We start from the raw sequence: 16,364 nt of genomic DNA on the forward strand, positions 1-16,364 counted from the left end.
GATCCTCCTGGCTCTGCCTCCTGAGTGCTGGGATTAAAGGCATGTGCCATCACCACCGGGCAGATTCTTTTTTTTATGACAATGAGACATGTCTGCTCCTGGCAGCACCAATCTACTTCAAAAAAGATGATGGACATAGAAGAAACTCCATATGGAGTTTACTTTCTTTGTGGCAAAAGTTAGTCACTGGAGAAGAAAATGCCCTTGTCTTGACTGCTAATAGTATGCTGTCCAAAATGGTCAAGGACACAAAATAAAAGACTGCTGAACTTTGCCAAGACAAGGTAGGACAGCCCTTCAGAAAATCCTGCTTCATAGATAAATCTGTCAGATATGCTAGGCCTGTAAGCAGACAATGGATGCCCCAGTGTTGCAGAGGAACCAGCTGTTTCTGTTATTTCTCACACTTTTTGGAAGTTTCTTGCTTGTACTTCCTGCTTACTCAGGTAATATTTCCTTCTCTGGTCTCTGATGGAGTTGAAGACTAGATAGTTATAGTTTTCCTTTTTAACAAATTCAGAAAAGAAACTCATTAAAAAGATGTAAAGTGTGTAAGTTCGAGAGACATCAAAAGACAGTTTTTAGTTTGTAATACAAGTTAGATAGAAAATGAATTAGGTACAATCCTTTGGACTCACCAAGATAGGATAAATAATAGAATATTTTCTCTGAATTTGTCAAATGTTAGTGGACTGGATATTGTTAAAGTAATTCTTGACTGTATATATTATGTATAGTTATTATATTTATTGTATTTAGTTTTTCTTAAATTAGTTAACTTTCTTTTTAAATATTTGACAAAAAAGGGGAAGGAGTTGGGGATTTAGCTTAGTGGCAGAGTGCTTGCCTAGCAAGCACAAGGCCCTGGGTTGGATCCTCAGCTCCAAAATAAATAAAAAAAAGGGGGGGGGAATGTGGTGATATTTTGTTTGTACTGTAACCAATAAAGCTTGTCTGGCAATCAGAGGGCAGAGCCAGCCACAGAGTTAGCCATAGAGGTCAGGCAGTGGTGGCATACACCTTTAATCCCAGCACTTGGGATCTCATGCCTTTGCTCCCAGTATTTGGGAAGCACACATGCCATTAATCCCAGCACTAGGAAGGTTGAGACAGGAAGTGATATGGCTGGGTGGAGAAAGGAATATAAGGTAGGAGGAGACTGGAACTCAGCCCTGTTGGCTGAGGACTCAGGGGTATTCAGTCTGAGGATTCATGGAGACAGGGTCTTCCCCTTTCTGCTGAGGAGTTGGCCAGGTAAAAAGTGGCTGTGGCTTGTTTCCTCTGATCTTTCAGTATTTACCCCAATGTCTGGCTCCATGTTTTTATCAATAAGACTAATTAGAGGGCCGGGTGGTGGTGGCGTACGCCTTTAATCCCAGCACTCAGGAGGCAGAGCCAGGAGGATCTCTGTGAGTTCGAGGCCAGCCTGGTCTACAGAGTGAGATCCAGGACAGGCACCAAAAGTACAGAGAGAAACCCTGTCTTGAAAAACCAAAAAAAAAAAAAAAAAAAAAAAAAGACTAATTAGATTTCCTGCAGCACCAATCCCCTTTTTATTTTTTTTGAGAAACACACATTGTTTTTGCGTAACTGTTTTAGTTACTTTTCTTTTTTCTTTATTATATAGTGTTTTCTCTGCATGTATGCCTGCAGGCCAGAAGAGGGCACCAGATCTCATTACAGATGGTTGTGAGCCACCATGTAGTTGCTGGGAATTGAACTCAGGACCTCTGGAAGAACAGCCAGTGCTCTTAACTGCTGAGCCATCTTTCCAGCCCTTAGTCACTTTTCTATTCCTCTGATAAAATGCCATGACCAAGGCAGCTTGTAGAAGGAAGGGTTTAAACTGGATGGTGGTGGCACATGCCCTTAACCCCACTAGAGGCAGAGGCAGATAGATCTCTCTGAGTTCGAGGTCAGCCTGGTCTACAAAGCAAGTTTCAGGACAGCCAGAGCTGTTACACAGAGAAACCTTGTCTTGAAAACCAAAAAGGAAAGAAAAGAAGAATGAAGGGTTTATTTAGGGGTTATAGTTCCAGAGAGTTAAGAGTCTATTACCATCATGTCAAGGAGCATGTCAGGAGCTGACAGGCAGGCATGGCGTTGGAGCAGCAGCTGCGAACACATTCCACCCGCAAACAAAGCAGGAAGAGTGCACAGGGACTGGCGGATCGTTTGAAACTTTAATGACCCGGGTGAAACACCTTCTTCAGCAAGGCCATACCTATTAGTCCTCCCAAAGAGCACCAATAATTGGAGACCAAGTATTCAACCTGTGAACCCTTGGGAGCCCTTTTAATTCAAATTACACAGTGACCTTGAACTTCCTGTCCTGCTTTTATCATCTAAGTTCTACAGTTGTTGGTGTGTACTGCCATACCCAGCCAGTTTGCTAGCTAGTTTGCTTGCTGTTCCCAACACTCCCACCTCATTAATGCTAGGCAAGAGTTATACTACCATGTTATCCCCCTAGTCCCTTTCTGTTTAATTTTGTTTTTTAAAAATGCCATGTGTTTTGGTGTATATGTGTAGCCCCAGCACTAGGGAGGTGGAGACAGAAGGATCTGGAGTTTGAGGCCAGTTTTGAGACATCCCTGTCAAATAAAGACAACAAAACAGAAATGTCTTATCGCTAGTGATTTGGACCTTAGCTTACTCTTCTGTTGCTGTGACAAAACACTACAGCCAAAAGCATCTCAAGGAGGAAAGGGTTTATTTTACAATAGTAGTTCACCATTCAATCCTGAAGAGAAGTCAGGACAGGGACCTGGAGGCAGGAACTGATGTGGAGGAAGGCGGCTTCCTGGCTTGCTCAGCTGTTTTTTGTTTTTGTTTTGTTTTTTAGTTTTTCCAGATAAGATTTTTTTGGAAATGTATCTTAAGTATTTTTGAACCTGTATTCACCTTGTTTTTTTCAAATATCTTGTTATATTTTCTTTTTCAGAGCTGCTTCTTATTTGGGGCTACTTTTTTTTTTTTTTTTTTTTTTTTGGTTTTTCGAGACAGGGTTTCTCTGCGTAGCTTTGCGCCTTTCCTGGAGCTCACTTGGTAGCCCAGGCTGGCCTCGAACTCACAGAGATCCGCCTGGCTCTGCCTCCGGAGTGCTGGGATTAAAGGCGTGCGCCACCACCGCCCGGCCTACTTTTTTTTTTTTTTTTTTTTTTTTAAATTGAGGCGTAATTCATAAAAGGGTACATTGTTTTGATGAGACTTTTTACAACTGTGGCTGGATGTCTTTCTTTAGTCTTCCAAGAAGGGCCATTTTACTTTTTTAGAGTTACTGTTTAAAGTCATGAGGTCAACAACTTGGACTACTATGCATGTAAGTGCTAATGCAAATTAAAGCCCAAGTTGACCTCCAGCAGCAGTTCATTCTATGTTGACAGTGAGAGAACACTTTGCCTGTTAGGATACTGTTACTCGTGGACTGAAATGCTGAAGAAACCCCTCCCCCTATTTTGTTTTTTGCAAAAATCAAGGTATATTCTAGGGTTTCCTGGTTGACCTCAACAGATAAACTGAGCTGGTAGTCTTAGTTTAGAAATTATCTGAATGTAGATTTACAGTCTACGCGTACAGCTGGCTAAGTGAGATCGCTTTCACAGTTCTGCATGTATCCCATCAGCTCCCCATTAGTTACTGAACTCTTAAAACTGGTATTGTAACATTACCACAATGTTTTGCGCCGATTTTATAAACTTAGTGCAATATGTGTTCCTTTTCTGAGGCAAACCAAAGGTATATTTCTCAAGGTTCTGCTGCTATCAGCAGCGTTGATGGAGGATTTTTTATACATTTGTAATAGATAGAAATAAACCAGATTGCAGTTTTTGTTTTTCTTTTTTTGAAAATTTAAACCATGTACCAAGTTTCTGGTCAAGATTGTGTATGATAAGTTAAACATAATTGCATTCTGTTAACCAATATGAGTGTATTTCTTATGAATATAGTTACATTGAAATAAAGTTTTAAAAAGCAAAAAAAAAAAAAAAAGATTTTTTTTTTTGGGTAGCCTTGGCTATCCTGGAACTCACTCTGTAGGTCAGGCTAGCCTTGAATTCACAGAGATCCACCTGCCTCTGCCTCAGCAGTGCTGGGATTAAAGGCATGTGCCACCACAGCCTGGCCTCAGATAGCTTTTTTTTTTTTTTTAAATCAGTACCACCTGCCTGGGGTGGCACTGTCCATATTGGGCTGGGCCCTCCCACATCAATCATTAATCAAGAAAATGCCTGCTTAGACTTGTCTACAGACTAACCTGATGGAGGCATTTTCTCACTTGAGGTTCTCACTTCTCAGATGACCCTAGCCTGTGTCAAGTTGAAAGAAAATGTAGCTGGAGAGTTTGCTCTCTGGGTCCTGCCAAGCCCTGGCAGTCTGACAGCCCACTTATAAAATAAACACACAGACACTTATATTATTTAAACTGTTTGGCCTAATGGCTCAGGTTTCTAGCTATCTAGTTCTTACATCTTAAATTAATCCATTTCTATAAATCTATACTTTGCCATGTGGCTCGTGGCTTACCTGCATCTTCACATGCTGCTTGTCATGGCAGCGGCTGGCAGTGTCTCCCTCCACCTTCCTGTTCTCTCAGTTCTCCTCTCTGTTAGTCCCGCCTATACTTCCTACCTGGCCACTGGCCCATCAGTGTTTTATTTATTGACCAATCAGAGCAGCACATTTGACATACAGACCATCCCACAGCAAGAAAACTAACAGGTTGAAAGGTATATCTTCTTAGGCAGCTTACTGTATTCTTTCCTGGAGTCTATGTTCTAGAGGGTTCAAGATTTCCTAAGAATCAGCAGCATTTCACAGAGACCTTATGCAGCCTGTTCCAGTGGTAACTGTAGACAAAAGATAATGCCACCCATCCACCAACTAGGTCTTTGTAAGCATTTGCCCTGAACTAAGATGTACAGTCAGCTTATGGAAAGGTTCCAACTCTTAGTTCAGGCTGGCAAGAGGAGAGTTAACTGAAATAAAAACAATAAAAGGCTGAGGCAGTAAGACAGGAGCTACACTCAGTAACAGGGTATATTTAAATCTCTGGCCCAACTAGCAGCCCATGTTATAGGGAGAGGGCCTTAGACATTGACTAGCTGCAGGGATGTCTTCCATATCCAGCGCACATGTTGAGATCAGAGGACAGCTCTGGCATTAGTCTTTGCCTCCGATCTCTAGCAGGAGTGCTGGGATTACAGATACTTTCTCATGCTTGCATGGCAAATTCTTGTATCCACTGTGTTATTTTCCTTCCCCCTTCTATTTAATATTAATTATTTATTTTGAGGCCAGGTATCAAGTGTCCTAGGCTGGCCTAGACTCCATGTGTAGCTGAGGATGACCTTGAATCCCTGGTGTCCTACCTCCACCTCCTGAATGCTGAGGTGATAGGAATGTGTCAGCACATCTGGGCTTCATGCATACTAGCACTCTGCTAACTGGACTGTATCCCTAGCCCCAAATTAAAAATTTTGTTTAGACCCACTCTTCCCCCCCCCCCCCCAAGATAGGGTTCTCTGTGTATCCCTGGCTGTTTGGAACTCACTCTTGAGTCCTGACTGGCCTGGAACTCAGAGATCTGCCAGCCTCTGTCACTCTTCCTAGTGCTGGGATCAAAGGTGTAGGTCATCATTGCTCCCATGTTTAGACCCGCTTTTAAAAAGCCTGCCCTCCAAGCATCTCCTTGTCTTTCACTGGGCAGGTAATTCATCTGGCATGGTGGCATTGTTTAACTCTGATTGCTACGAGTAGTATTTATCAACTGTATCAAGCTCTATGAGAGACATACTTGCAAGGGGGGCCAAATCTTGAACAGAAATGTTAAAGGACAACAGTGGAACAGTAACATCTGAATTGCCACCAGGTGGCAGCACATAATTTGTGCCAGAAAGGTTCTGAACAGGCCAGAGAACTAGGCTGGAGTGATCTCCATTCAGACATCTGTGAGCAACTAATTAGTCTTCCTCAAACAATGCCCTGTTTAGGTTATGTTTCTGTTCAAGAACAAATCACACAAGCATTAAAACAAAAATATTTTATTATTCAAGCTCCATCCACATTCAGCCTCTTCCAATTTTATTTCCTACCATACATTTTCTTAAACTCGGTTGCCATCAGGACCACCTTTATTCTGTTGTTATTACTATTTTCATTGTTGGGGATTGAACCCAAGGCCACATGGTACACTCTCTACCATCGCCTTCTGCCCCTAGTCCTATTCCAATTATGTTCCACATATTTGCCAAGAATCTCTACTTCCAGGAAGAGGGAAGTCTAAAGATTTTTAAGGGAGGCCCCTAAACTCTGGGAGAAAGGCCCATATTCCACCGTGTCTGTCTGTCCTTATACTTTTTATTTTGTTAACTTTTCGAGGCTGGCCTCGAATTCACAAAGATCCACCTGCCTCCGCCTCCCGAGTGCTGGTATTAAAGGCGTGCGCCACCACCGCCCGGCTGTCATTCCTCTATTGCAGTCTGCTCAGGTGTAAGAATATAAACTCTTGAGATCCGTGGGTATGGAAAGTGTGAGGAAATATGTACCTGACGAACAGTTGGGTAAATTCTTATTTATTCCTCACGAAGATCTTTCATAATTCTCCTTTTCTTTTTTCTTCTTGGTTTTTCGAGACAGGTTTCTCTGTGTAGCTTTGTGCCTTTCCTGCATCTCGCTCTGTAGACCAGGCTGGCCTCGAACTCAGAGAGAACCCCCTGCCTCTTGCCTCTCGAGTGCTGGGAATAAAGGCGTGCACCACCACCGCCCAACCCATAATTCTCCTTTTCAAGCCAGCTTGTGATACCCATCCTCTAAGTCTTCACCAAGTCCAATCTCTTCCCTCGGCATTTCGTTTGGTTGCTTTTTCTCAAGTCGCTAGGAATTATGTATTAATTTCAGTTTCTCATTACTCTGCAATCCTGCAGTACATCACATTCGATCTTGCAGGACACCTTATTCAAAAGCCGCGCCAGTTTAGTGCTTGTTCAATTGGCTTAATTAATTATCAATTGCTTCTGTTTGGGGGGTTTGATTGGTTTATCTTTTGTTTACCGTCCCGCCCTCTTAGAGACTCTTTAGACTAGGTTTTCCCCCAGGTGTATTCTCTGCCCTTCGGTTCCGCTTTTTCAACACACTGTCTCTACTGTTTTTACCTCCACTCCCTTTCTATTGGTTCCCTTCGTCTTCTCAGAGTTGGCGCCTAGCGATGCTGATTGGCTTCTCTGAACGCCCATTGTGCCCACCCTCGTACCACGTGGCATCCCTAGCGTTAATTGGACAACCCCGCTAGCTCGTTTGTCAAAGATCGACGACTGATTGGCTGCTTCCGAGGGAGGCCTGAAGAGGGGCGGAGCCCCCGGAGCCCCCGCCCCCGGTCCCCTGCCCCCAAGCGTTTCAGACGCTCACCCGCGGGGAGCCGAGAGTTTCCAGCTGCCCTCTCAGTCCCAGCGGTGATCCGCCTCCGGGCCCCGCCGCCGAGCCGGCGGGGGAAAGCAGCCCAGACCTCAAGGCCATGGCAGTAGCCTCCCGCTCCTGCGCTGCCGCTGGCCCCGCGGAATCGCCGGCTTCTGCGCGAGGGACCCCCACCTCCTCCGCAGGCTAAACAGCCACGGCCGGCAGCTGCTATGCTGGCTCTGGGCCGCCAGCTCCCTCGCCCTCCGGCCCGCGCAGACGCCCCCTCGGTGGCTCAGTCCTGCCTCAGGTAACGTCGGGAGAGGGTCTGAGGAACCAGGCTCTGCATCCCTGCCGCGCGCGCAGCCTCTGCTCCCGGGTCGCCGAGCACTGGACAGCCTGGTGCCTTCCTTGAGACTCTAGTAGAGGCAGGGCACAGTCTCTCGTCCCTTTCCCCCCTTCCTTTTCCTCCTTTCTTCTCTCCGGGTCCCGGGACAGTGCTCACCTTCTCGCTTCAGAGGCCGGGAACCCATTGGAAGTTACACCTCGCATCGACATTGTGGTGTCTGACCTTCCTCACTTGGGAAGTTCTGGAATCCTTCGCGTCCCGCTCCCCTACCGAGTGTGCCTCACTGGTCTCAGTACCCCCTTCTCCCGCTGAGATGTGGATTCCTTACCTCCCACCAAACGTGCCCATCCCTCCTAAACACCCTGACTTCCAAGAGACTTCCTCCCTTCTCTCTTCTTTTACTGATTTACTTTTTACACTTCTTTTTGAAGACCCTAATCTAAACTGCGATTCAGACTTAGCTGGAAATAAGTTCCAGATTAGTCGAATTGAAAAACTTCTCAATTTATACCTCCGAGAAAAACTTGTTAAAGAAGTTGGGCTTTATTCTGTAGGGACAGGGAGCCATTGAAGGTGTAAACAGGAGCTTGGTATGGCTTATCTCTGGAAAATGTGAGGGAAAGATTGAAAGTGAAGACGGGAGGGCAGAAGGCCTCCGTAGGCAGGAAACTTGTGTTACTGTGGGTAAGAAAGGATGAATGGACTGGAATAGTTGTAGGAGAATGAAGAGAATGGCATGAAATTCCAAAAATTTTCAAAATAGAGTTGAGAGGTTTCTTGTTTTCCCTGCTTTGGTGAGCAAGGGGTTTCTCATTGGTCTATGGTCTTGGGTTGGTGGTGTTAATGGAAACGGACTGAAAAGAAGCAATTCTGAAGAATAATAAATTTGGCTGTAGCCAAGTTCAATTCGAGTGTTTCAGATGGAGCTGGGAAATTGAGCATAAACTGAGAAAGTTTGGATATAAAGACCTGAATTTGAGAGTGCAGAGAGAATATATAGGGATTCTTGTAGTGGGAGGTAGTAATCCTGAAAGCGGAGAATTGGGCTGTGGGTCAGAAGCAGCATCACTGAGGACAGCAGACACTGCAAGAGAGGTTTAAAGGGTCGGGGCAGGAACTAGAACACAATGGCGGTGTTGCAGAGCCACAGGAAGATGGCTTGAAGAAGGGAGGGGAATAGTACCCTGTGTCAGGTGCGCCCGAGGTCAGGTTCATTCCAGTTAGAAGCAAGTGGGTTTAGCAATTGGGAGTTCACCTGTTTCTTTCCAGGGCAGTTTTGGTGATAGAGCAGTAAGCATGGATTTAGGAGTAAACAGAAGGCGGTGATGATGAGTAAAAAGGTTTTCTTTTCTTTTTTTGTTTGTTTGCTTGAGTCAGGGTTGTATAGCTCAGGCCAGCCTCAAACTATGTGCGTGTTATCACACTAGACTGGCCTTATTTTCATTGTCGTAGTTATCTGTGGATAAATAATTTTTTTTTCCTGAAGGTTGAAGGAGCTGTAGTGAGTTTCTGACATGCGCATTATAGCCATAGGACTCAGTGGAAAATATCAAGGATTTATTACTATTATTATTATTATTATTATTATTTTAGATTTATTTTTATGTTATGTGATGAGTGGTTTCTTGTTGGTTTGTTTTGAGACAGGATCTCACTGTGTAGCTCTGACTGGCTTGGAACTCACTATGTAGATTATGCTGTCCAGCTATGAAGTGTGACTGTTGGCCTGTGTGTATGTTTGTTACCACATGTGTGACGGTGCCCTCAGTAGTCAGAAAAGGGCATTAGGTTCCCTGGACCTGGAGTTATGGATCGTGGTGAGCTGCTTATGTGGGTGCTAGGGCTTGAATCCAGATCCTCTAGAAGAGCAACAAGTGCTCTAAACTGAGCCATCTCTAGCACCAAGGATAAAGGATTTTTTTTTTTTTTTTTGAGACAGGGTTTCACTGCATAGCCCTGGCTGTCCTGGAACTCTTTGTAGATCAGGCTGTCCTTGAACTTAGAGATCTACCTGCTTCTGCTGGGATCAAAGGTGTGTGCCACCACCAGATTTTGCTTTTTCTCCAGTACCCTAAGAGCAGGAAGGGGTGGGGGGAAAGATTGTGCTAATCCAAAACTGGAATTTGCAAAGCAGAAATAGAAAATGGGGAGCCACTTTACATTGCTAGTGGTAGTGTGGGATCTGTGATCAACCGCACAGTCTAAACTGGAGGTTAGAAGAAGTAAAATCTGGAATTGAAGAGATGGCTCAGCTCTTCCAGAGGACTCAGGTTCGGTTCCCAGTGCTCACATGCCAGCTGTGTGTAACTCCAGTCCTGGGAAATCCAACACCCTCTTCTGGCCTCCTTGGGCAGTGCATGCACACAATACACAGACATACATGTAGGCAAGACATTCATACACATGAAATAATAGACATTTAAAAAAGAAGTAAAATCTTTAAGAAGGCTAGTGTACTTGGAGAATGAAGAGATAACCAGAAATGTGATTGTCAGAATACATGAGTGGAAAGTTCAGAGTTCTTTCAAAGCAAAGGGAGGGGAGAAAAGGTGTAACTGTCTTAGTGCTGTTGAAGGGAAATGGAGCTATAGGTTATTAAAATGGTCTATGTTGACTATGTCATCATATGGATGTCATACTTAACCAGTATGATAGCAGGAGATATTAAGTCCAGTGGGTGAGGCCTATTAACACCAAGGAGGGACTCAAATTGGAGATTCCTTGGTGTTTGTTAAAAACTAGTATTCAATGGTACAGATGCTTGTTTCTGAATTAACAGTGATGTTCTCAGATATCTGGGTGATTTCAATGCATGCTGTGTTACTTTGTTATAGAGATAAATGTTTGATATGGCCTCAAACACTATCCTGTGTGATTTGGCATATGACAGTCTTAATTCTGTTTAAGACATGTACATAGCTAGGAGGCTAATAATCTGCTCTCCAATGATGCTTTCTACTTATAGTTTCAGTTCATTATCAGAAGAAAATTGGGCACCAGGCAGTGGTGGTACATGCCTTTAATCCCAGCCCTTGGGAGGCAGAGCCAGGCAGATCTTTGTGTGTTCAAGGCCAGCCTGGTCTACAGAGTGAGATCCAGGAAAGGCACAAAGCTACACAGAGAAACCCTGTCTCGAAAAACCAAAAAAAAAAAAAAAGAAGAAGAAGAAGAAGAAAAAATGGGGCTGGAGAGATGGCTCAGAGGTTAAGAGCACTGCCAGCTCTTCCAGAGGCCCTGAGTTCAATTCCCAGCAACCACATGGTGGCTCACAACCATCCATGATAAGCTCTAGTGCCCTCTTTTGGCCTGCACGTGTACATGCAGGCAGAACATTATACATAATAAATAAACCTAAAAAAAAAAAAGAAGAAAATTGTGGGGTTGGAGAGATGGCTCAGTGGTTAAGAGCACTGATTGTTCTTCCAGAGGACCCAGGTTCAATTCCCAGCACCCACATGGCAGCTCACACCTGTCTGTAACTCTAGTTCTAGGGGATCTGACACCTTCATACTAATGCACATAAAGTTAAATTATTTTAAAAATGCTGGGCAATGGTAGCGCACGCCTTTAATCCCAGCACTTGGGAGGCAGAGCCAGGTGGATCTCTGTGAGTTCAAGGCTAGGCTGGTGTACAGAGCAAGATCCAGGACAAGCACCATACACAGAGAAACCCTGTCTCGAAAAAACAAAAACAAAAACAAATTTATTTAAAAAAAAAAAAAAAGAAAGAAAGAAAGAAAATTGTTCCCTGGCTTATTTGGAGTAGAAAGGGGATTTGCTTTTAAAAAGGTATTCCTCCTTTATATTAAAGAACTTATAAATACATTGTTAATATCATACACTTAATTTTATTCTGAAATATGTTTTATTGGAGTTTGAAATCTGGGATAGGGGCTTTTATGGGAAGTTTATCTCCTTCTGGTAATGGAGCCTAATTTACATTTTTTTTTGTGGGGGTGATGTAAATGTTTTGGACCAACAATGGGCATTGTGCTATTTTCCAAGTCATCAAATGAAGATGACTCAGTGTGGTCTCAGGGTTATTTTTTCTGAGTGTTCAGAGGGGTTGGTGGTTAAAGAGTGTATTGGTAATAATGTGTCAACCATACATTCTACTTTTGTTTGTTTGTTTGTTTTTTGAGACAGAGTTGCTCTGTGTAGTTTTGGTGCCTGTCCTGGATCTCACTCTGTAGACCAGGCTGGCCTCAAACTCACAGAGATCCGTCTGGCTCTGCCTCCGGAGTGCTGGGATTGATTAAAGGCATGCCCACCAATGCCCGGCTCAACTATCCATTCTTTTTTTTTTTTTTTTTTTTTCCTTTTTTTTTTTTGGTTTTTCGAGACAGGGTTTCTCTGCGTAGCTTTGCGCCTTTCCTGGAGCTCACTTGGTAGCCCAGGCTGGCCTCGAACTCACGGAGATCCGCCTGGCTCTGCCTCCCGAGTGCTGGGATTAAAGGCGTGCGCCACCACCGCCCGGCTCAACTATCCATTCTTAACATTCTGTTTTTTACTGTTTGTGTGGGGTGTGTGTATGTGTAGGTGTGGAAGTAGAGAACAACTTACAATAGTTGATTCTGAATTTCTACCGTGTAGGTTTTGGGGACTGAACTCAGGTCATCAAGTGTGGCAGCAGGTACTTTTACCCATTTTACTGGCCCTCTGATATTTTATAAAGGCAGTGTGAAAAAGGGGAAAATATTGGAAATCTTCATTGTAAATCAAAACTGAGATTGTGTTATTAACTGTCTGGTTACAGGTAAAATATTGACGTTCTGTAAGCCTTAGTGCTTTGTTTTCAGTTTCATGTTTGAAGCCGGGTGTTGTGGGGCATGCCTGTCCTAGCATTTGGGAGACGGAAGCAAGAGGATCAAAAGCATCCTGGTCTACGTAGTCAGATCCTCTCTCAAAAATACCAAGATAGTGTATTCCTCTTTTGGAATTATTTCTACTCTTGGGAATGTTCCTCACTTTCCCTTAACATGTTTGTGGTGCTGGAAAAAACAAAAACAAAACAACAAACACACATACAAACAAAACATACAAAAAGTCCTAAAATAAATAAATTATATATGTATACATAGTATTTAAAAATATAATATATTCAATGGTTAAATATAAAACTATCTATATATAACATAGGATTTTATATATCTATATATTTTGTATAAACAGTTTCAGTCTCATGACTGTTCTGTCTACCTAACTCCATGGTTCCTTCATCCCTCCCAACCAGTTTTTAAAACTCTTTGGGGGCTTGTGGTTGAAGATGAACCCAGGGTATTTTTGTTTTGTTTTGTTTACTTTTCAAGACAGGGTTTCTCTGTGTAGCTCTGATTGTCCGGAATTTGATCTGTAGACCAGGCTGTCCTCGAACTCACCAGAGATCTGCCTGCCTCTGCCTCCCTAGTGCTGGGATTAAAGGCGTGCGCCACCACTGCCCATTGAACCCAGGGTCTTAAGCATGCTAGTCAAGTGTCCTACTTAGTTGACCTATATATTGTACCCCTGCCTCACCCCTATTCTGGGAGAAGGAGTTTGTTAGGTAATCTTCAATTTCTGACCTTCCTGGTACACAGGCTGGAGTGTGGACCACCATACACCCAGCTGTCTTTGCATTCTTTTAGACTCTGTTTAGGCAAATGCTTCCAAACACAAATATATAATCTTAGTTTTCTATTTTTCATGAAAAAGGTGATGGTTTCTCACAGTTCTGCCCTCCACCTCATTAGATTTGTCTTCCATTTTAGTATATATTTGAGAGCTTTTCAGATTAGTACTTTGAGAGCTTCCTCATTCTCTTTAAAAGTTTAAGCACCTACATTGTATCCCATGGAATTCCTTTGGGTGTAGCTGGGTGAGGCAGTGCATACTGGCAATTCTAGTACTCTGGAAGCAGAAGCAGGCGGATCTCTCTGAGTTCAAGGCCAGCCTGGTCTACATAGTGAGCTCCAAGACAGCCAAGACTACACAGAGAAACCCTGTCTCAAAAACAAAACAAAACAAAACAAAACAAAACAAACAAATATTCCCACTTCCCTCCCCCCAAATGCTTTTGATCCTGAGATGCCTTCATAGAGCTTTGGGTTTTGTCTTTTATGTCACCCTGTCTCCGGGACCATAATTTATAGATGGTTGGCTGCGTTAAGTGGTACAGAATGGATGTTGGAAAACAAGGAGGATCACATCTGGGCCTCCAGGGAAATCTGAATACACCTACTAACTAACCTCTTTACGTTTGCTGGTGACTGAGACCAGGCTTTGAATGAAGGAGGATGAATTCAGGAGCAGGAAGGAATTGATGTTTATTGGTGAAGTACAGACAGATCTCCTTAAATATCAGTCCTGTTTCCTGCTGACCTAGTCCCACAAGGCTTTTTTGTAGTTGGTGCTAGGATTATTCAGAATTTAAAAGATTTTCCATAGTCCGGTGTGTGTGTGTGTGTGTGTGTGTGTGTGTGTGTGTGTGTGTGTGTGTGTGTGCATTTGATATAGCATATGAGGCTCAGAGAGGCTCTTAGTTCAAACCCCAGTGCTGCAAGGAAAATAAGAGAATACGTTTCTACCTTGTGGCCTTCCTATCTGTAGAAATAAAATCTGACCAGGTATCTAAAATAGCAATACAACACAAAAAAGCAACTAATCATCCAACCAACCAAAACAAAACAAACACGACTGTAATCACAGTGCTTGAGGGGGAGGCTACACAGAAAGCCAATTTGAGGCCAGTATAGGCTACATGAAATGTTGTTTCAAAGAAACAAAACAACAAAAAAAATTAGCTAATAACATGGCTCAGTGGGTAAATGCTCTTACCACAGTCTCACAGCTTGATCTCTGCAGCCCATGTGGTGGAAGGAGAGAACCAATTCACACAGGTTGTCTCTGGCCTCTAAACACACAGATAAATGAAATGTAACAGAAAAAATTTTTAAAGAAATACCAAGAATGTGTGTGTGGTAACTTGTTCCCTATTACGTACATTCCTTTAGCTTTTGAATAGTCTAAGCAGTGCTGTAATGGAGAGACCTTGAACATGTCGTTTTTTTTACATGTGTGCAAGGGGATTTTCAGGATAATTTACAAAAGCAGGATTTCTAAGTTAAAGTTGATATATATTTATTACCATGAATTGATCAGTTTTCTTCCTTAGGCATTTTTTCCCATCTACATTGCCTGTTTACTTAACTAACATTGCCTGTGTCATAGCTAATGCTTAAATATTGTTTATTTTGTACAATGAATACTGTTCTAGGTGCTTTATATACATTACCTTATTTAATCTCAGTAAAATCCCTTTGAGGTGGGCACTGATACTGTTTTTCAGATGAATACATTAAGGAGTGGTTGAAGTGTTCAAACTCATAGCCATCAAGCTGCTGGAATTCCAGTAAGCACTCTGGTGGAGGGTCAGTATTGTTACTATTATGTCCTGCTGTTATCAGTCTCGGATTTTTGCCAGTGTGATAGATAGAAAGAAGTGATAACTCAGAGTGGTTTTAGTTGTTTTATTTTAACCATGCAGAGACGAAGTGTCTTTTTTATGTTTGAGTCATCCCCATTTCCTGTTCTGTGAACTACCTAGTTTAGTCTTTAACATAATTTTTCTGTTGCGTCAGGGATCTCTTCCTTTCTGATTTCTAGGACTCTCTATAAAAAGTTAAATGTTGTTGATATGTTTTACAAGAACTTTTCTTTTTTTCTTCTTGGATGCAGGGTGTTGAACCTAGGGCCTCATGTGTACCAAGTGTCTGTTTGTTCTGCTGTTAGGCCCTCAGGCCTGTTTTGATATTTGCCTTTCTTATGTCTCTTATTTTATTCCCCTATAGAAGTTGTAGGTTTTTATGCTGTTAAACTTTTCAATCTTCTTTTATGGCTTTTGGATTTTGAAATATAGGAATAAAAGCCTTCCGCATTTTAATCTATCCAGTTGGAGCAAGGATACAGAATTGCTGTAAGGGTCAAAGTGCTTAGTGAAATGTAAATCATTAGACAGATGAAATATAATGTTATTTATTAATTTATCCTCTGAACAAGTTCTACAGAGGCTGTCATGTGTTCCTTTGTATTAAATAGAATAGAATGATGTAATCTTATTTGTGTAATATAGAAAATTAGAGCTGGGTCTGCTGGTGCATACCTTTAATCCAGCTCTTGGGAGGCAGGCAGATCTCTGTGAATTTGAGGCCAGCCTGGTATCATAGTGAGTTCCAGGATAGCCAGGGCTCTATAGAGAGACACTGTCTCAGGAAAAAAGAAAGAAGATTTGGATGATATTGACCCTACTGCTAATGTTTTCCTAGGACAGTTTACATGGGCTCTTTTTTCAAAATGATTTCCGCAATGAATTCACTGTGGTAATCTTGATAAATTTGCATATTTTTTAATATACTAAATTTTTCCATCATGAGATATTTATGGAAATAACACATTGAAGGAGAAAAAACAATACAATGTATACATCCTTACTGAAAACTGTATAGTATCATACCAAAAAGGACTTTACTTTAGGAATTAATTTCTAATTGAAGGAAAGTTCTACTTTCAGAAATGAATCAGCAGAACAGCACATTGTTACTTAACTCAAAGACTGGCATACTGAGCAAAGGGTGTTCATATTCTTTTT

The 16,364-nt window shown here is 42.5% G+C and overlaps 1 protein-coding gene across 2 annotated transcripts in view; it reads left to right on the forward strand.

The window, feature by feature from the left end:
- The first annotated feature begins 7,319 nt into the window (after positions 1 to 7,319).
- The window catches only part of Tesk2 (testis associated actin remodelling kinase 2), a 101,891-nt gene continuing 92,846 nt past the window's right edge, over positions 7,320 to 16,364 (forward strand). Inside the window, exon 1 of one of the 2 annotated variants that reach the window (XM_006986560.4) lies at positions 7,320 to 7,702. The gene's annotated coding sequence lies outside the window, so the exon portion shown is untranslated. The remainder of the gene's footprint in view (positions 7,703 to 16,364) is intronic. The other variant, XM_076564830.1, reaches the window with a different exon arrangement.

This window comes from Peromyscus maniculatus, chromosome 2 (genome assembly GCF_049852395.1).
Source record: "Peromyscus maniculatus bairdii isolate BWxNUB_F1_BW_parent chromosome 2, HU_Pman_BW_mat_3.1, whole genome shotgun sequence".
NCBI lineage: Eukaryota > Metazoa > Chordata > Mammalia > Rodentia > Cricetidae > Peromyscus > Peromyscus maniculatus.